This window comes from Myodes glareolus, chromosome 18 (genome assembly GCF_982192425.1).
Source record: "Myodes glareolus chromosome 18, mMyoGla1.1, whole genome shotgun sequence".
Lineage (NCBI taxonomy): Eukaryota > Metazoa > Chordata > Mammalia > Rodentia > Cricetidae > Myodes > Myodes glareolus.
Window position 1 is genome coordinate 34,227,261 of NC_142043.1, and position 22,363 is coordinate 34,249,623.

Sequence of the window (22,363 nt, forward strand, 5' to 3'; positions counted from 1 at the left end):
TCTCTCTCTCTCTCTCTCCTTCTCTCCCCTTCCCTGTTCATATGGGATGGTGTGTTTGTGTGGGTATATACACCTGTGGATTCATGTATGAAATGGACATGCATACTATGACTTTGGAGGCCAAAGGTCAGCCTTGAGAATCATTCCTCAGATGGTGTCTTAATTTGGGTTTTTATTGCTGTGAACAGACACCATGACCACGGCAACTCTTATAAGGAAAACATTTAATTGAGGTGGCTGGCTTATAGTTTTCAGAGGTTCAGTCCATTATCATCATGACAGGCAACACTGTAGCAGGCAGGCATGCTACCATGTGGTGCCTGAGCTGAGAGTACTCCATTTTGACTCAGAGACAACAGGAAGTCGACTGACTGTCACACTGAGGAAAGTTTAAGAAAAAAAATCTTCAAAGCCCACCCCCACAGTGATATACTTCCTCCAACAAGGCCTCATTAGGCCTTGGTCATGCATGTACACCCCAAGTCTAGGTTCCCACAGACCAAAATACAGTCAGCTCCAATGTCAATAAGGGTTAACACCCCTTTGTACATTAGTGGAGTGGGGGGGGGGGTCAATGAATAGTGAGATCAACTTAAAGGATCCAATCATCTGGAGTCCTCCCTAACTGAGGACCTAGGCTTCACCCCTAGAATGCACTCAGTCATGAAGAGAACCCCATGCTGAGGCCCATTGTTTCCCACACAGGGCAGCCTCCCTTCTCAAGAGCACGTCCTCCAAGAGAAACTGTTCTATTTGGTGAGCTTGGCATGGTTTTGTCATACCATCAGACTATCAGTATTAAGTACAAGTAGGTGGTTTATTTACTCACAGTCTCTGACAATTTGCCAGTATTGGTCCATACCAGACATACTCTGGCTATCGGCCAGCTCATTAGCAACTGTTCTCCCCAGTTTTGTGGCCTTGGAACCTGTAGGCACTTCCTTAAAGAGGGATGGGTGGTGATAGAGGTCAATTTCTCCATCTGTTTCACAGTTAACGAGACATTCTCTCCCCGCCCCCTTATCTCAGGGGTTCAGAAACCAGGCAAGGACTGACTCCCTGGGGCTTCGTCTACATTGCCTCCCGTTTGATAAAAGGGACTTAGTGCTCTAAATCACACACTGAGGTTTTCCCTTGGCTCTCAACTCGCACTTTGGCTTCTCACAGCAAAGTGCCTTCGAGGCCAGCTTTCAGCACAGTCGAAACATTCTTGGCCTCCATCTGTTCCGTTTCCAGCGTTTCAGGGCTTCAGTCCACCTCTTCAGGATCCTGCTGACTCTGCCAGATGTGAGGCCCAGGGTACAAGGCAGGGGAAAAAGGTGAACTGTAGGCCAACAGATTGAAGAGACTGCGGGAAAAGACAGGTAAATGAATATATTTCATTCACTCTGGGCAAAGGCCACTGGGCAGGTAGACATCTTCAGGCACACACCAGCACACTCATGACATACACAGGCAGGCACAGACACGCACACGGGGAGATCAGCACACGGGCTGCATAGAGCTAAGCACACAGAGCTATAGATAGACACACACAGGCAATCTGGCAAAGGCTCAAGTAAAAGCTAAGGCCTCTGGGCCTGAAGGCCATATTTATACAAAACTCATATACAAGTGACATCTACCAGTCAGAGTTGTCTATACTTTACAGAACTATTTCATTTCGGCTTCCCAAACATCTGGTGATAACTATTTTGTTCTGACTCATATCCCCCACGATGTCCGGTGTTAGACATCTCAGCCCAGTCCAGTTATCCATAAACTAGCCCATATGGCCTTCTGTCCCCTGTACAGGATTTAATTCACTAAGTGGAGTAGGTGGAGTAGGCCTACTGACCAGTAAGCACCAAGGATCTATAGCCCAAATAATAAAAATCCAGAGACAGATATTGGGGTTCAACCTGAAGATTAGAGAAGCAAAGCAGACAAGCCACTAGAGAGCTTTTGCCTCTATGAAATCTTCAGACTGAAAGAGAGTGAGTTCCTGCCTCATCCTGCTCTCTATTCCTCTCTAGTGCTGGGATGAAAGGCGTGCACCATCACCTCTCGGCCTCTATAGCTATGTAGTGTGGTTGCTGGAATTAAAGGTGTGTGCCGCCATTCCCTGACCTGTATAGCTGACTAGTGTGGCTGTTTTGCATTCCGGTCTTCAGGCAAGCTTTATTTAGTAAAATATAAATGAAATATCACTGCAGGGATCTGCTTGCCTCTGTTTCCCCAACAATAGGATTGCAAGAGTGCACCACTATGCCCAGTTTTTATTGTGTTTTTTTTTCAGTGGGTGCTGGGAATCAAAACCTAGGTCCTCCTACTTGCAAATACTTTACCAATTAATCTATTTCTCCACCCTAACCTCTGTTTTGGCTGTTACTTGTAATGAAAAGCTCTGTTATATAAGATAGATGATAGATAGATAGATAGATAGATAGATACATAGATACATAGATACATAGATACATAGATACATAGATAGATACATAGATAGATCACTGATAAAATACATAATCTTATTTTTCCATTCTAGGGATTGAACCCAGAGCCTTGAACAGAATAGGAAACTCTTCCGTTATTGATCTACACTCAGCCCTTTTTTCTTCTTTTGTTGTTGCTTGAAACAGGTACATCTCTAATAGAGTAGCCTATGCTGACTAGAACTTGCTAGTCTCCTGTCCCAATCTCTTGAGTTCTGGGATTACACAAGTGTGCAAGCATGCCTAGATACACTGATATATTTTTCCATGTTACTTTCACATTTTGTGTGTGTGTGTGCGCGTGCGCACGCACACACACGCTTGCCATGGTATACATGTGGTCAGAGGGCAACCAACTCCTACTGGAGTTGGTTTTCTCCTCCACTACATGAGTCCTGGAGTTGGAACTCAGATTATCAGGTTTGGAGACAAGCACCTTTACCTGTTGAGTTATCTTGTCAAACCTGGTGTGTGTGTGTGTGTGTGTGTGTGTGTGTGTGTGTGTGTGTGTTGGTAGCAGGTCACTGTGTGAAACAGCCCCTACTGGCATAGCTTGAGACAGTGTATAGTGACTGACTGAAGAAAATTATATAAATAAATTATCTTTTGGTAAGGTGGGAATCTAATTTTTGGGCTCACACATGCTAAGCAAACATTCTGGTAACTGAGCTTTATCTCTTGCCCATTGGTTTTTATATAACAACTTGACAAGGTTAACTGTCTTAGCCTTAGAGAAAAAAAACATAGAATGTAAACATTGGCAATTAAATAAAAAATTAGACTCAGTGTTCAGTCTATCCTCTCCTCAAGAACAGTCAAGCATGTTTGCTTTCCTCATTCTCAACACAGACGCACACACACACACACACACACACAGGTCACCACAACCCACTGCATGCTGTCAGTCCTGTCTGGCTCAGATAACAGAGAGGTAGACCACCAGACCTCCTGGGAACACCTACCTTCTAGGCTCCATCCACATCCATTTTGACTGCTACTCTGACCGAAATATGGCCCCTTGGGATGCTGAAAGCTGTCGTTCTACCACAACAGTGTCTTCATACTACATAGTGTGCCAAGTCCTCTTCCAAGGCCTGGCTCAGGGATGGTGCAACGGTTCATGTGATGGCTGGTTGGTTGTTTTTTTTTTTTATGTCAACTCAACACAAGCTAGAGTCATCTGAGAAGAGGAAACCATAAGATCTGGCCGTAAGCAAGCTTATAAGGCATTTTCTTAATTAAGGGTTCAGTCTATTGTGGGTGGAGCCACCTCTGGGCTGGTGGTACAGGGTTATATGAGAAAGCAGGTTGAGCAAGTCACAAGGAGCAAGCCAGTAAGCAGCACCCCTCCATGGCCTCTGCTTCTTTTTCTGCCTCCAGATTCCCATTCTTCCTGAGTTCCTGCCTTGACTTCCCTCAGTGGACTGTGATTCATGATCTGTAAGACAAATAAACCCTTTCATCCCCAAACTGATTTTGGTCATAGTGTTTCATCACACCAATAGAAATTCAAAGTAAGACAGCTCAGCTGGTAGTGCAATTGCCTCATAAGCATTAGGACCTGAATTCAATCCCTGGAGCCCACGCAGGAAACTGCATACAGCAGCACCTTCTTGTAATCCCCAAAATGGCTGCAAGGGAGGCAGAGATGGGTGGATACCTGGAGCCCCATGGCCAGTTAGAATAGATTATGTAACAGAGATTTGGGCTAACAAGAGACCCTGTCTCAAGTACCAAGTGAAAACAGCTAAAGAATGACACCTGGGGCTATCCTCTGATCTTCTTATGTGTGCACATGAGCACACATATACAGGAATAGAAAGACAACCTACCTTTCACTATTAGATCCCAAGTCTTTCTAGTCTGTGTCTCTGCTTTGAATTTTAGGAGTATGGAGTCATAGACAAAACAAGTATATTACTAGTGGAGATTCTCCAAAGGAATAGAATCCATGCACACATATGTACATATTAATACATGTGTGTGTGCAACGTGTGCACGTGCATAATTTGGGAGTGAAAGAAAATACATGAAGATTGGTAGTTCACATGATTATAAAGGCCCACAAGTCCCACAGTCTTCAGCTGGCAAGTTGGAAAGCCAGGACAGCAGCTGGTGTGAATCCTATCCTTGTCTAAAGGTATGAAACACAGAGAGCCAACACTGTTAGCCCAAAGCTAGCAAGCACAAGACCCAGGAGAAGCTAACATCTGAGTCCAGTCAGGTAGGTCAGTGTCGAGGTCAAGGCAGTCAGGCAACAGGACAAGTCTGCACCTGTTGTTCAATTCCATTCAGTCCTTTGTCTGATTGAATGAGGCCCATCCACACTAAGAACCAGAGAGTTGGACAGAGCAGCTGAGTTCTTAGTGTTCTCAATTCTAGATTACAGTCCAGTCCATCAGAGTAGGGAATGCATCAGCTTGAAAACACTGGTCATGTGACACCTGTAGTCAAGAGCAGAGAGCAATAAGTGAAGGCATGAATGCCAGAGCTCAGTTTATTACTTCACTTCCTCCATCTTTGTATAATTGTGTATAACCAACCCAGAGAGATGGCTCCATCCACAGCAAGTGGGTCTTCTCACATCAATTAACATAATTAAGAAAATCCTTCATAGACATTCTCAGAGGCCAACTCACAAGTGAGTCTAGATTTGTCAGGCTGACAGTTAATACAAGCGATCATAGCCTCCTTCCCAACCTAGACAGTGCCTATGCATGGCACATGATTAGGGACGCCATTGCTCAACCTCCATCAGCAAGTGTCCCAAATCTGGACCCTCCAGCACCATCCACAAAGACAAATATGCCATATCCAGGGCTGAGCCAATGATAATCATCATTTTAGCCTGCTGGTGGCCCCTTTCCCCACAATGCTCTTAATGCAGCATAAGCACTGCTTAGAGGCAGACAAAAATAGCTTTGGATCAAAGAGGTAGTTTCCTCATTCTGTCTCTGAAGACAGATCAGTGGGCTGGGCGCATGTGGGCAAATCCGTTTTTCCCCCTTCTTGGCAGGAGCTTCCACATATTCTTTCCATGAGCACAGAAAAGCCTGCCAATGTTGATATCCGAGGCTGAGATCATAGGCTCCACTTTAGCTGGGAGTCAACCCACTCCAAGCCAGCTAGGTCTGGGCTCGCTTTTTTCAGACAGACGAGCTAAGCCGAGGTTGCGGCAGCAGCAGCAACTGCTGCTGCAGAAAAGTCCATCTGTTGAGATCAATACCGGTGACTAATGGCAGGGACCTCCGCCATCAGCCCTGTGGCCTGCAACTCAGCAGATCGTAGCACCACCTTCATTCTCTAAGTGGGGAAACCATGGCTGGCAGGGACCTTTTCACTTTACCAGGAATGAGTGCACAGGTATAAGCCTAGCCACCCTGTCTTGGTCAGGATTCTATTGCTGAAAAGAAGCACCATGACCATGTAACTCTCTCTCTCTTTTCTTTCTAAATATTTATTTATTTATTATATATAGAATATTCTTTCTGTGTGTATGCCCACAGGCCAGAAGAGGGCACCAGACCCATTATAGATGGTTGTAAGCCACCATGTGGTTGCTGGGAATTGAACTCAGGACCTTTGGAAGAGCAGACAATGCTCTTAACCTCTGAGCCATCTCTCCAGCCCGACTATGTAACTCTTACTAAGGAGATCATTTAATTGGGGCTGGCTTACAGTTTCAGAGGTTTAGCTCACCATCGTCATGGCAGCGTGCAGGCAGACTTGGTGCAGGAGGAGAAGCTGAGAGTTCTACATTCATACCCACAGGCAGCAGGAAGAGAGAGACTCTGGGGGCTGGCTTGGACTTTTGAAACCCCAAAGCCCACCCTGATATGACACACTTCCTCCAACAAGGTCACATCTGCTCTGATGTGGGATTCCCCTCTGTATACTGTGAATATGTTTTACTACCATTGGTTAATAAAGAAGCTGCTTTGGCCTATGGCAGGACAGCATATAGTTAGGCAGGATATCCAAACAAAGATAGAGGGAAGAAGAAGGCAGAGTCAGGGAGATGCCTTGTAGCTGCCGAAGGAGTAGGATGCTAGAACCTTATCAGTAAGTCACAGCCTTGTGGTGATGCACAGATTAATAGAAGTAGGTTAACTTAAGATGTAAGAGCTAGCTAGGAATACGCTTGAGCCATTGGCCAAACAGTCTTTTAATTAAAACAGTTTCTGTGTGATTATTTGGGTTTGGGTGGCCAGGAAACAAACACAGTCTCCATTTACAAGGCTACACCTCCTAATCCCTCTGAAGCAGCACCTTTCCCCAATGACCAAACATTCGAATATATGAGGCTATGGGTCCATTCCTGTTCAAACCATAGCATACCTCCAGAAGCTTGAAGTCTTTCTTCAGCAGCCTGAGGTCTTTTAGGAGTACAAATCTCACATCAAATAGCTTGAGTTGACACCTATCTTGGTCATTACAAGATTACAAGTGTATTGACCTCTAGCTTCTACCCACAGGCATGGGTGTAGTAGAGTCTAGGGATGCAGGCCATGTCCCCAGAGGGTAGATTGCCCACCCGACTCCACCAGAAGAGCTGAACACTGGACCCTTGCTCCTTCCTCTGTAGGCTAGCACTGCTGCCCCCACCCCAGGGACTGAGCTGAGACGTTGCTGGTGTTGCCTCCAATGACTGTATCCAGCATCCTGTAGTTTGTGCTACTGTCACCACAAATGCCAATGAGCAGAGACAAGCACTAGATCTTCACATCGGGCTCTGTTCAGAAAGCTAGCCATCAGAGAAGTCAGTGCATCAACACCTTTTTGAAAATGCCTCACCTCTCTCTCTTCCAGCCACCATATTATATGGAGTTACAGGGATGGAGGCATTCAATCACTCCACAGCTCAGGATGGCCCTTCTGGTTAGGTCATATGATGGTTTGTGTTCATTCTCACCACAACAGAACCTGGAATCACCGGGGAAGAGGGTCTCAGGTTACTGTCTAGATGAGGTTGGGTCCTGGGCATACCCTCAGGGAGGTTTTACTGTGTGTGCATGTGCATGTGTATGTGCACATGAGTGTATTGTATTTCCCGTGTGTGGAGGTCAGAGTACAACTCATAGGAGTCAGTTCTCGCCTTTGTTCTGGGCCCAGGGAATGGAGCACAGATTACCAGATTTGTCAGCAAGGACCTTGAGCCAGTGAGCCATATTGCTCACTGCCCCCTTTAAAACAAAATAATAATAATAATAATTTATCAAAAGTTATCTTGCACACGTCAATTGAGATGGGAAGATCTGCCCATTGTGAATGGCATCATTCCATAAGCACAGAAACCCGTAAATGGAGAGAGGGAGCTGAAGGCATGCAGAAGGCATGCAGGTACTGACCACTTCCTATTCCTATTTATAGATATATTATGGGACACACGGATGGGACCAGATTCCTCTAGCTCCCCAATATGATAGACTATAACCCAGAACTATGAGCCAAAAACAAAGCTTTTCTCCCTGAAATTGCTTCCGTCTGCATATTTTATCACAGCAACAAGAAAAGATGCTAAACCGTGTAGACAGCCACATACCAGAGTCTTGTCTCTCCCTCACTATCACCTCTCGAACTTTCCCCTTGTTCTCTGGATGTCTGGGCTTGGTCACTTCTTGAAACACTGAGTCTAGCTAACATCTGCTGGTGTCTACCTTGCATTCCTCCAGAGCATCTATGCTGCCAGGAATTGGCTTTTTAAATCTAGGTTCTGAGTATTAAACTGCGGTCCACATGTTTGTGCAGCCAACACTTTTCCCAGGAAGCCATCTCCTCAGACCAAGGACCACAGTTCTAGATTCTACATATGAGTGATACGGCTTCAGAGGCCCTGCTTTGACATTCATCTTCCTCTACCCAGAAACATTCATTTTCTGAGGGAGAACCACACTGGCTCCATGCCAGGTCATAGCATGACAGTGTAGTTCAACTTTCTTTGGGGAACCACTGGCTCCCAAATTATGACAAGGAGACTTATTATTAACTATGAAAGCTTGGCCTTGAAACTCAGCAGGCTCTCCTGGCAGTTTCTCTTGCCTCCTGGCAGTTTGAGGACCCCCAGAACCCTGTAACTTTCCAGCTGGTTGCTTTTCCAGCTAAGGATCACTGGAACTCTACCCAACACCGGCAGAATTAGCAGTAACGGCCCCTTCCCTCCCTGACATCTCGCTGCTGTGTTTCCATGACCGAGGATTCCTCTCTGCATTCCAGCTTTGCTTGAAAGAGCTAGAAAGAACCAGTACTGGGCAACCATGATCTTGGGTTGCATATGGTTTGAAACATATAAGGTGCATTGCAACACATGCGCAGGCAACATATTTGTTAAAGACAATCATGTGATGGCCACCATTTTGTTTAAGATTAAAGGAGATCCTTCACCGCCATCTTTACTAAGGGGAAGAAGGGCAGGTCAGGTGACCTAGTCACCATCTTTACTAAGTGTACTCTGCCTCACCTCGCCTTTTACTTACGTTTTTGCCTCTAAATCCTCTTACTGACCCTGTTGCGTGTGCGTGCTTGCACAGTGATGTGCTTTTTGGCAGGGCCCGCCGAAGAACCCACTTCTCGCAGCATGTCTTTTCTCTTCCAACTACAATGAATGCTTTCTCATTCACTGGCGGCTTTGATTCTCCACTCTTTACTTTGCTCTAAAGACCTGTGTGTGTCTGTCTACTCTCTCTTTCTTTAAATGTCCTGTCTGCCTGTTACAAAGTGCAAGTCAGAGATGGAAAAGTCAGCTTCCTCTTGCTCAGTATTCATGGGACTTTTGATTTAACTTTATGTGTGACTATAAGCTAGCTTTAACTCTACATATGTGTGTATGCAGCTTAAATTCAATTATGCATTTATGTTCATGTAATTATTGTTTAAAAAGCTATTTTAAACAGTTCTAATGAGCTATGTTCATTGTACTTCCTTCTAGACTAAGAAAACAATCCCCAAATACTTTAAACTGGTATGTACTTTTAAATGATGATTGAAAATATATGGCTAGATCTGTAACAACCTACTGTATATGTGATATAACTCTATGTTAAAATATATTCTATATATTCATAAAAATTAAATGTTATAAAGATCTATTTCAGATTAACAAAAGCCAAGTACTCATGTCTTTGCCAAGGGTTCAACACCAAGCTTCTAGAGAATTTAAATAAGTAACAACATATGTTTAATACCCATGAAATGGTTATCTGGATTTCTTTCCTAAGCTCATTAAAAGGTTTTATTTTGACACTAATCCTTTAGCTTCAATTCAAAATCATTGTTTTTAAGGCTAAACCTGACAGGAATGTAATGTAAAGTCCTAACCTCATGGAAGTTGCCAACCTATTGTAGACTGTTGAGGACTGCAAGTTAAGAGTCATCTTATAAATGACCATGCTGGGTACTGATGCAATTAATTCCAGGGATAAAGCCTTTACTGGCCACCTGTGTGCTTAAGACAAGTAACTAAAGACAAAGTTTGTCTGCCTATATACACCCAAGAGACAGCCCTCATATGCTCAGAGATACAGAAAATATGCCATTTAAAATGTTTATTTAAAAGACTTTTCATAACAGAGAGACCAATTAGCTCCTGGCACCACCCCCATTTCCTCCAAAAAAAAAGATGAATGGGAACAGAAGGATGTCACCCAGAACTCACTTCACAAGTGGCAGCGCTAGCCACTGACCAAACCTGCCTCTCACCTCAGCTGCTGCAAAGACCCTCTTCAGACCGTGGACAACAGGACACTGGGGAACCAACTGCCTGAGTTGCCAAAGACAAAGGTAAAATCCTCCCATGGGTCCTTACTCCACAGAAGCCTGTGGGATCTTCTGGGACCTTGCAGTCCTACCTCTGCCAGCCAAAAGATGAACGTTGCCCTAAGACCTGCCCTCAATGACCATGGAGAACCCTGGGGTGGCTGTCTAGGTAGCCATCAAGTGAGTCTCTGTCATTTTTTAATCATAACTCCAGTAGGAGTTATCATTCTCAAGAATTCTAATGCAGTTTGACAGCCGGCAGGTTTGCCAATTTAAAAGGGACAAACTCACAAAACATATGTCAGCATAACTTCTTACCATTCCTGTGTTTAAAGAAAAGGTGTTTTAAGATACACAGTTTCAGGGTAGAAGAAAGTGAATTAAGGTGGACAAATGTAAGTTACCAGGTTTCTCTCTCCTTAAGCTACTGTTCATAGTCTTAACATTAATCAATAAAGCTCTAATATGCTACTAATCCAACTCTGACGGAGTACTAAACACCATACTGTACCACTATCATCAGAGCCACAAGCTGAAAATTTTAAATTCCCTTTGGTGGTTTCCTAACTATGGGCCCCAAAGATATTTTTTCATTGTGCAAAAAACATCTGTCACAGTCATTTCTGGCATGAAAATACTGCTGTTTCCACAATGTAAATTTCAATACAGACTATAAACAGTGGTAATGTTAATGTGTCTAAAACTTACATTTTCACAGACTCCAAAAATTCTTGTAAGTTGCAGGCAGCCGACTTGGAGGATTCACCTCAAACAGGTCAGATGCACCGCTCACTCAGTTATTGGGCCCTAAGAGCAGAAGCCTCTTCACCTTTTCCTGATCTTGACACCCACCTTCCTCAATTGCCAAGACCTAAGGGAAAAAAATTCTTAACTTTGTCCTCTGCTCTGCCAACATTTTACCAGGCCAAGAGGTTCCAGAGAGTTCCATAGATCCTGGACAGTGAAGTGAAATAACAAGCTGCCCTACTATGTGGCTAGCATCCCAGCTTTCTCAGGTCTCCCCAAAAATGCTTACTACCCTCCAGGTCAGAAAGAAGCGGTCTTGAGAACTCAATGCCCTCATTCCCTTAACCTACCATGCCCTATTCTGCACCTATTTAATCTTTAAAAACTGAGAGATGTTAGCATCTAAGCACACCTTGGCCTGCACTTTGGGAACCTGGCACAGTGTGTCACTCCTCTGCCCATGACAAGCAGGACCTTGACTCTATGCAGGTGCAAAGGTCCCTTTAAGAGACAAGCTCCGCCCACTCCTCCTTTCTTCTTTCTGCCATTTCTTTAAGGAGGCAGCTCTCTCTCTCTCTCTCTCTCTCTCTCTCTCTCTCTCTCTCTCTCTCTCTTTCTCTCTCTCCCTACCCACCTTGCCTCTAATAAACCTTCCTATGTCTGTTGGCATGTTTGTCCCCCACCATGGGATCCTCATGCCATATTCATAACACTATTAATCTCATTTTGCCACACGGCTTGGTTACCTCTCCTCTGAACCTTGTGTCCAACTTCTCCAGTGTCTCATGGGCATCTCCCCTCTCTTTCTCCCAGAGTCCGCTCTCTCCCTGGAAGTCCTGTCTATTCTCTCCTGCCTAGCTGTTGGCCATTCAACTCTTTATTAAGCCAGTCACAATGGCACATTTTCATACAGTGTAAACAAATATTCTGCAACATTTCCCCCTTTAGTCCAAATAAAAAGGAAAGATTTTAACTATAGCACAGCAAAACTATATACAATAAGAACAATTATCAGGTAAGAATTACATTCAAAATGTCTAGTCCATTTGCATTTGGCAAATTTGGAGACGCTCTTCTATTATCTATCCTATCTTAGTGAGTCTAAAGTCTAAACTACTTCCTATGAAAACTTGTATTATCATCCTAAAAATATCTTTTTAGACATTAAAACATTTTCTTAGATAAACAAGTTACTTTTATGTCTCCTAACCTTATAAACTTAACAACTCTTTTGCAAGTTTCTTTTCTGAATTTGGTAACAAAGAAAACAGTATAGCTGTCTAGTCTTCAACCCCATCAGAGACCCAACAAGGGTATAATAATCACAACAAGAGAGTGCAGAGAAAACAACTCCCAAAACTATAGAAACAACAGAGATATCTGTTGGACGGTCACCCAAGGTTTCTCTGCACGTTGAGGGATCTGTCTTCAACCTATAGGCCTAGAATATCTGACAGACTTTTCTATGAAGCAGTATTTTTGAAGGACTGTACTAATTTGTTTTGGCAAATTTTGGCAAGATAAATTTTGTGTTCTGACCAGGCAATGGTGGTGTATGCCTTTAATCCCAGCACTCGGGAGACAGAGGCAGGTGGGTATCTGTGAGTTCGAGGCCAGCCTGGTCTACAAGAGCTAGTTCCAGGAACAGACTCCAAAGCTACAGAGAAACCCTGTCTCAAAAAACAAAAACAACAACAATAAAAAAAATGTGTTCTGCTTGTCCAATTTGCTCAACATTTGATTGTTAGATGACTATTAATCTGTGTTTCTTAATTATCCTAATAGTTAATAGTAATAACTTTCAATATATTACATTATTAAATGAGCTGAATAAGTACGATAGCCTTAAACAAGAGTAAAAACATATATACAGCATAACAAAAATAGCCTTAAATTTGTATCAATATGTAGAACCCTGAATGTGCTCAGGGAGCCTGGCCAACCAGAACAAGGATGAAGACATAGTGGCCACTGCTTGAGAAGCCCCTGAGACAGGAGCTTCAAAGATCTGTCACCTTGAAGGCCTACAACTCTCTCTCTCAAAATTAAGTTGGAATTGTTTAATGAAAGGCCTGACTGAGGTAGGTTTTGCTTGGTCCAGGATCCGACCCTGAAGATAAAGTGTGTGGCATGTGACAAAGGAGGTGCTACTGATGGCCCCTCTGGATTCACCACGGTGTGATGCGGGAGAATTGTCTGTATTCTGTCAATCTGTCAATCATATTTTAATAAAACGCTGATTGGCCAGGCAGGCAGTATAGGCGGGGAAGCCAGACAGGAAGTAGTTGTGGAGCAAAGAGACTGGGAGTATTCTGGGAAAACAGGAAGCTCCCTCTGCCACTCCTGCGCAGACCACCGAAGAGGCAGCATGTAACCTGACCAGCTGAGAAAGGTACGGAGCCATGTGGCTAATGTAGATAAGGATAATGGGGTAACATAAGTTATAAGAGTTAACAAGAAGCCTGACCTAATGGGCCAATCAGTTTATAACCTTATGGAGTCCTGTGTGTGATTTCTCTTTGGGATTTGCTGGCTGTGGGGTACCAGGCGGGACGGAAACCCCAACAAGCCAGCCCCTCATGTTACAATGGTGGCTGAAGATCAGGATCTTTGGCAGAGATCTGGGGTGCCATGACCGCTGAATGTGCAGATGAGTGTGTCCCAGAAATGCTGACTACAGCTGGGATGACAGAGTTAAGAATGTCCACAGAGGTATAGCTCAAAAGTGAATCTGTTCACACCCCTGGAGTGTCTGAGACAGGCTAGGTACACAAGTGACTCAGAAGAGGGCTTGACCAGCATGCACCTAAGGTCCACCATTCTATGCCCAGGACAAACAGGAAGGAAAGGCAGGGAGGGGACAGAAGGAAGGAAAAGAGGCTGAGCTGGGTGAAGGACTTGCCACCAAAGTGTGAAGACCTGGGTTGATATCTCCGGAATTTAGGTCAAGCCAGACCCGGTAACACACATCCATAATCCCGAGGCCCCCACAGCAAGGTGAGAGGCAGAGACAGGATTATGATCCAGCGAGCCTGGCATGGGGAGCTGTGAACAAGAGACCCTGACTCAAACAAGATTGAGAGTGAGGACAATACCCAGGCTGTCCTCTGACTGCCACACACATGTGCTGTGGCATCTGTGTGCCTGTACACACAAATCCAAAACAGGAAGAAGGAAGGGATGGCGAGAGGAGGGAGGGAGAAAGGAAGAAGCCTGCCCCATGCATGTTCCTGTTCTTGGTGGCCCAGGCGGATGTGCTATCCTGGGCCTTCCCATCTATGGTTATTGACTTCCCCTTCTAAATATTTCCCCTGATGTGATTGTGTAGGTAGGTGGGAGCCTGTGCATATGTGTGAGTTGATCTTCTGTCTCCACACACAGGTTCATAGGCCAGAGGTCAACAGCAGGTGTCTTTCTCTCTCACTTGCCACACACGGCTGAGCTGCCTCCCAACAGTGGTGTGTGTCACACTCAAGAGTCTAGGGCAGTACCCTGAGGGGAACAAGAAACCAGCCAAGGCTGTTTTTAGTCATTTGGAGAACTTGATGTATGCAAATTACAGATGCTAATCAGGTCCGATTTCCTAGTTTGCTTTGCTTTCGTGTGGAAACGCCTTCCTTGGCTGTGGTGTTTTGTTACAAATAACATGTACTATTTAAAAAAAAAAATCAAACCATCTAGAAAATGAGTGAAATGGGGAATAAATTTCTCCTTAAGGGAGAGAATTAAGTTTTATCTCCAAAGCTGACCTTTGCTTAGATATATCCTTTTCAAGAATTTCTTTACATTTGAATTTTTATTGAATCTATTAAATGCACTGTTCTGCCCCCTGGCTTTCCTTGTGTATATGTATGTGGTTTGTGTGCATGTGGTGTGGTGTGTGTGTGTGTGTGTGTGTGTGTGTGTGTGTGTGTAAGAACATGTGCAAGCACATGTATGGAGCCCAGAGGACAACATCAGATGTTCTCAACCTTGTTGTTTTCAGCCTACGACTGAACCAGTGCCTGATTAGGCCAGGATGGCTGGGCAGCACGCTCCACAGATCCTCATATCTCGGCTTCTCTGGCACTGGGGTCACGGGTATGCATCTTTGTACCTGACTTTGTGCGTGGCTTCCGGGCCGAGGGTCTCATATTTACACAGCAAGCTCCTTATTCTCGAAACTCTCTCTCCAGCCCCTCACATCTGCTTTTCACACCCAACGAAAACAGACATCTTCCCATTGCACAGAATGGGCAATTGCATTATCTAAGAAAACCTTTGCAGGGTCCGCAGTGCACGTTGCAGGGTTTTTCACACTTGCTTGCCTGTTACTCTGGGTGACACCAGGCCGAGACACTTGTGCTTATTCATCACATTGACACATTCTTAGAACTTCTAGGAGCGGGCCAATGGCAAGCACACCTGAACTGCCAGTGACAACTTCCACAGTTCCCCTTAGAATAATGCAGCATCGCTGGCATTATATAAGAATGACTTTCAGTTTTTACCAAGCCAGTAAAAAACATTGTTCCCAGTGGGGATGGTGGTAGGAGGATGTATATGTATGGGATAGGGCAGATGGGAAACCAATCCATCTATTTATTTATTTATTTTATAAATCTGAGGCAGGGCCACTCTTGTGCCTGCTGTTCCGTGTGTCCCAGACTAGTTGACCTATAGGCTTCTCATTGATTCTCCTGTCTCTACCTCTCGTCTCACCATAGGGGTGCTGGGATGTCCACACTGCGTGTGGCTGAGGAGCTCCAGTCATCAGCTTTTCACAGTTAGCCCTTTGCCCTCTGAGTCATCCATCTCCCTGACCCCTTCTCTTAGCTCCCCAACAAACTGGGACTTGGGCTTTGTTGTTCCCCTATTTTGCAAACGGGGAAACCCAGTCACACCAAGGTTAAAGAGGTGACCCAACGTCCCATAGCTGTGAGAAACGTATTTGTAATGTACGCTACACCTCCAGATTGTAGCCATTCCTTTGTTCAGTTTATGGTGCCTGCATCTTTCATAGGCAAACCAAGTCCATGTGTTTCAGGGGACTGACAAACCTAAGAAAGACAGCCTAGCACTACAAAATGGGGTGTATGGAGAGGAACAGCACAGGACCAGGTGGAGCAGACATACTTTAGCAGTGGTCAGTGTTACTGATGGCACCAAGTGAGCAGAGACTGGAAAGAGATGGAGGGGAACACTGAGGACATCAGAGGTGTTCTGGCAAACCAGCCACCACCTTATCAGAACACTTGCAAGAAACCCCTCCAGTTAAGCGTCTTGGCTGCTGATATTCCCTGGTAGAAGGTGGAGCAGCCATTAACTGCCCCTTCCTGTATCTCACAGACATTTGTATGTGATTCCACCCCAATTTCATGTGTATCTCAGGAGGTACTGAAGTATAGAGGCTGGGGAAGGTTAACTGAAAGAGGAACTCTATTGATGTGGTTATGGGGAAGCCATCGTTCATGCTGGATGGAGATTTTCCAGTATGGCTGCTTACTCCTGCAAGTTCTCATCCATGGTCCATAAGTCAGCCCAATAAACTCATTGATTCCCCAAGTTGGTTTTTGGTAAATTCATATTTTGATTTGTTGCTGAGGCCTTGTAAGGAGGAAGTAGACATATTTTGAGTCTTCCAAGAGAAAGCCTTTGTACAATGGGTAGCACGCGGCCATGTTTTCAGATTCCACGGGCCTGCCTTTAGCTCCTTTCCTTGAGTTCTTGACTTAGCATGTGACCCGCTGATCTCTTATTTGCAAAGATCATGGAGTCAAGTCAAGAGACTCCATGACCTTTACAGTAGGCAGCCTTACTGGACAATCTCCATCCAGCATGGATGATGGCTTCCCCATAGCCACATAAATGGGTTCCTCCTTTTGTGTTCACAAGGGTCCCCTCACCAGACTAGGCTTCCCACGTTGACTCTACAAGGCTTGGCCTCATGCCAGACCTGCATGGTTCCCATCTGACAGCTCTAGGAGGTGGTCCCGAGGAGTTCACACCCCTCAGGCCACAGACAGAGGCTCAGGGAGAGCAGCAGCTGTGTCTTAGATAAATGCCTCCTGGTAGACGGGATAGGGTAGGGGTAACAGCTCTCTAAGGAAGCCGGCTTCTGGCAGCTCTATAGCTGAACTCCGAGGCTCTGCTTTTCACAGTACCAAGAGCTAGAAGACATCGGGGAAGACACGTGACAGTCTGGCACTTCCCAAAGACTAAAGACAAGATCAGCCATGACAACAAACTAAACTACCTCATCCTAAACCCAGTGGCCAGTGTGTTAGCTGGCTCACACTTGCCTCAAAAGAGCTGACTGCTAAATTTCCAGGAACATACGAGTTAGTTGTTCCATGCGACCATGGCGAAGAATTAAATTACATGTGTAAATCATATTAAGACAAAATCAATAATTGTTTTACCATGTGTCCTAGCTTTATTTCTACTGCTGTGACAAAAAGCAATTTAAGAAAGAAGGAGTTTATTGGGCCTGCAGTTCTAGAGGGATCCAGGCCAATGAGAGACCTGTCAAAATAAAAATGTAGATGGTAGCTGAGGAACAACACCTAAGGTTAACCTTTGACATACACACCCCCACATGCCTCCTTCTTTCTCTCAAGGGGTCCCATAGCACCTTTGTGGAATCTTGTGACAGGATTTGCAAAAGCGTCATAAGCTGTAAAGCAGTATTTGACACTTGTCATGTGCTAGGAGTTGATTGGCAGTCGTGAGTCAGCAAAGTCAACGTGAGGTGGCAGGGAGGAAGAGCACCTAAGACCATTGCTTATCAGGACCCCGGAAGACAGAGGCGCCTTGAGAAAAATGCCTGAAACCAGTATTTACACAAAGCCCGCTCCCCTGCAGCTCCCCAAGCCTGTTGGTGAGAACTATGCATGACCCTGGGCCAACATGGCACCAAGTCTAAGGAAGGTCCAGTCCACAGTGAGAGTAGAAGAGGTCATCACACACCTGAAGAGAGAGGGACAGAGACGAGCAAGAAGCCCAGAACCCTTGTGGGTTCCAAACTTGTAAAGAGCAGTCATTATCCTTCAGAGTCACTTCCTAGGCTCAGAGTAAAGCCAGTGCCATGTGGCAAAGCTACTGCCGATCCCACCTATGATGGTTAATCTTGTCAACTTTACAGAATCGGGAAACATGCAGGAGACAGACCTCTGAGCATGTCTTAGCTGTGGGCATCACAATGCCATGGGCTGGGGTCCTGAAGGGAATCAACAGGAAAGTATGAGCAGGGCAGCAGCGCTCATCTCTCTGCCTCTGGGCTGCAGATGCCATGGGACCCACCCACTGCCTCCCCGTTCTGCTGCCATGCCCTTCCAGCATGATAGGCTGTCCCCTCGAACTGTGAGCCACATAAACATCCCTCCCTCAAATGACGTTTACTAGATACTTTGCTGCATCAATGAGAAAAGTAACTAAGAAACTATTCCAACTCACTTCAATGTAGAGAACAAGCCCTCTGGGATGACATGTGTCTCCAGCTCAGAGCAAGGCAAATGCCTGTTTCCTCTTCTCCCCAGCAGAGGACCCTTGGAGACAAGACTATGCTGGACAATGCCACTCAGAGCTCGGTCCTCTGGGGAGAAAGGGCTTAATGCAAAGCAAGGAGTGTGTGGTGGACCCTGCTGGAGAATAGGATTTGGCTGGGACCAATCAAATAAGGCTGTGATCCTCCTAGGTGCAAGCCCTGGACCTTCAGTGATGTCCCTATGGCTGCTGGGAAATACTGGAATATTCCTGGAATATTTCATGGTGATCCCTCCTTGAAGATGCCCAGGTGATGGAATGACCCATCGAGGGTCTGTTGTGTACCCAAACCAGTCAGTACTGTGTGCGTGTGTGTGCGTGTGTGTGTGTGTGTGTGTGTGTATGTGTGTGTGTGTGTGTGTGTTGCATACTGGCCATCTCTTTGTATAAGCACCAAAGCAATTTTCTTCAGGCCATGTTACGTCTATGGAGGCAGTGATATTTCTGGTTGGACTCTGTGAGTCTGCACACAAATATACGTGTTCCTAGACTGCGTGTGGCCAGCACAATGGTGAGCGTACTGGCTGCTCTCCTCATTGTTGTAACAAAACACCATACCAAGGCAACTTAGGGGAGAAAGGGCTTGTTTTGGTGCACAGTTCAAGGAGACATATTCCATAATGTCAGAGAAGGCATGGCAGCTGGAGCAGAAGGCAGCTGGTCACTCTGCAGCCACACTTAGGAGGGAGATTATAAAACCTGAAGGCCCACACTCAGAGGCCTACTTCCAGCTATCAAGATTCCACTTCCTGTAGGTTTTGCAACTCTCCCATCCAGCACCACCAGCTAGTGACGAAGTGTTTGAGCACACAAGCTCACAGAAACATGTCACATTCACACAACAACAGTGAGAAACCCTCACAAGCTTCTTTGGCCATCTCCTTGCTGCAGCCTTCTGCCAAGACCACAGGGGAGGGAGGGAAATCCACCCTCAGCAAGGAGGCAGAGCATCCCACACTGACAAATCATGAACGATCTACAGAATCTGGCTTGGGCTTCCTCTAGCACAACTGTCAGTGGAAAGTCTCAGTTCTGCTTTCAGGAAGCCCAGCCATTTGTCATGGGCGCAATGTGTGATCAAGAAAGACGGCTCCTTCTGCCCTCCGGCACTGCATAATTAATCTCCCGGAACAGCTGCAGACCCTCGAGCCCTATCTGGGGCAAGCGGGGCCTGTGACGAAGCAGCTCTGGTCTTTAGGTGACCCCACAGATTGGCCTCTCTCGGAATGAGGAACTGGCAGCTGGAGGCTGCTGTACCTTGGGAAGCTACCTGGGAGCCTAAGGTCAGATCATTAGAACACAGTGCAGAGGCCAACAGATCTTCACAGAAAGCTTCCCATCTACAGCGGAGACCCATCCAGAGGAGTCTGTGGGTCTTGCAGTGGTGGAAGTGGGGGAAACCAAGGGAGGAGAGAAGGAAGCACAGCTCAGTCACTGCCATTCAGACTCCTGCAAATGGCCCTCCACACGTTCTGAGCTAAAAGGAAGCTTGGAGAAGGCTTACTACAATTTTTGTTCTGCTTCTCAGAGCAGACGAGAAATGATCTTGCTGCTCTTCGTGGCAAGCCCCGGAGTGGAAATGGGGACTCCTGTCCTGCATGCAGCTCCTGCTCACGCAGTCGGAACCTTCATTCTCCCAGAGGCCGGTGCAGCTGCTCACGAAGCAGCGGTCGTGTGCAAGCCTTTGCGCTAAGTGCATGTGGATCGCAGATGACAAATGCATCATCCCACAGGAAATACTTAATATAAATTGTGGTAAAAAGCACATACAGCCAGGCACGACGCTTTGTCTTCAGCTGGAAACGAGCTGAGACGTGAAGGGTTTGCCAGATAAAACAGGGACAGAGGGAGTCCCAGGGAAGAGAAGCCCCAGTCCCCCTTCTGCTTCCTAACCCATACCTTTTCTAAGCACAGCTTTGCTCCAAACAAATCAGAAGCGTTTCTGGGTTTCATACACTCCTCCGGGCAGCTTCACAACCTCACATTCTGATAGCAGCACCTCTGGTCCATCCCCGAGGATCTCAGCCTCCTCCAAACTACCCCATGAATGAGACTTCATGCAAACATGAAAGGATGAGAGAACAAATTAACGAGAAATTCCACAAGGCAGAAGTCCAGGAAAACACTGAGGTTTCTATGAATCTCTTACCAGGCCAGGGTGTCCTCATGAGTACTGAGTAAAGCCCGGCTCCTAGGAAGGAAGGAAGCCTTTTGACAATAGCTTCTATCTGGTTCCTATTCAGTTGTCAAAAATTCTCTCCTCCTGGCTGTTCTCTCAAAGACTAGCAAAGTCCTTGGCTTCTGGCCCTTTTCTTGTGAGAAAAGCCGGGGCAGGAGGAACTAGAAAGATGGTTCTGTGGGCAAAGTTCTTGCCATGCAAACGTGATAGCCTGAGTTCAAATCCCCAGAATCTATATAAATCTAGGTTTCACATTTAGCTATAATTCCAGCACTTCTCCAGTGAGATGGAAAGCAGAGTCAGGAAAACAGCCAGAAGCTGGGGGGCCAGCTAGCCTAGTATGCAGCATGAACAACAGAGATACTGACTCAAATAAGGTGGAAAGTGAGGACCGACATCCCAGCATCCCTTGCCACTGCCAACCTGGGTGTTCCCAGCCCATATCATGAACTGCTCTATCTGGGACTCAGGTAACAACTGTGCCAAGCATATTAAGCAGTCAATCCCACTGCCAATCTTCCAGGCCTTTCTATTTCTAAGGAGGACCAAATATCTGCATCTTGCCTATGTGTCTTTCCTAAACCAGCTATGCAGTGGGCTAGCAGGAATAAAGGCAGAAAATAAATATCATACACACCAAGTGACCTTGCCAGGGCCCCGGATGAAAGCTGTGACCTCTGTGCTGGCTGAAGTGCAAAGAGGGATCTCAGGCTAGAGATATGACTTGGGCAGCGCTTGCTGTGCAAGCATGAGGACCGGAGCTCAGATCCCGCCCCCCACCTACATAAAAAGCCTAGCGAGATCCTAGTGCTGGGAGTGCACAGGGCGAGATCACTGGTCTGGATGAATTCGTGAGCTCCAAGTTCAGTGAGGGACTGTCTCAAAAATGAAAAAAAAAAAAAAAGGTGAGAAGAGAAGCGATTAAAGATACTAACCTCTGGTCTCATCACATACACACAAATACACGCACACAAGCATCTTCACACACGGTTGTTGTGAATCAAAGTTCCCGGAGAGAAACTGTGTTTTCAACCAAACCTTCACAATGCTGATTGCTTATGAGAACCTCAGTGATGATGGAGCGATTGAGAGGCTGCTGTTCCGGAGCTAATAGCCATTTCTCTTGGGCTATCCTTACCCCCAAAAGAGCTGTTCCTTGCCCGCCTCTTTCTCCAGAGGTTGGACCTAATACACTGTGACTAACACACTGAAACCTTCTCAACTGCACTAACTCAGACGAAGAATACTATAACATCCGAGGCCTGGTTGCTCAGCTTGACTTCAATACACCTACTTCATGTTTCCATAAATGCACTCGAAAAGGGTGTGACTTCCTTTGTCCTATTACTATATGAACGTCATCAAAGTGTTGTACTTTGGAGCGTGGAACTTGGTTTAATATAAATCTGTATTCAAGGCAACAATCACTCACATTCGACTTGTGGAATGAAACTCCCGAAAAGATTAGAACTGCCATTCTGTGGCCAGGACAGAATGCTGCAAGCCCAGAGGCTGGTTACCTAATCTTGAACTAGTTCTAGCCCTTAGAACAGCCATTCCCTGTCCACATCTGTGCCTAACTAACATCCTGTGGCTAAGAGATAAAGACCTTTTGGAATTATTTGCATGGCAGACAACTAGTTTCCATAAACCCCAAAGCTCAGCTAGGATCTTGAGCCTATATCAAAGT

General features: G+C 45.7%; 1 long non-coding RNA gene across 1 annotated transcript; it reads right to left on the bottom strand.

The window, feature by feature from the left end:
- Window positions 1–798: 798 nt before the first annotated feature.
- LOC125397852 (uncharacterized) lies at window positions 799–20,891 on the bottom strand. The gene is made up of 4 exons (XR_015735404.1): window positions 20,644–20,891; window positions 20,394–20,547; window positions 3,434–3,909; window positions 799–1,348 (listed from the first exon to the last, which is right to left on the bottom strand). It is a non-coding gene; the product is annotated as an uncharacterized LOC125397852 (long non-coding RNA).
- Window positions 20,892–22,363: the final 1,472 nt, after the last annotated feature.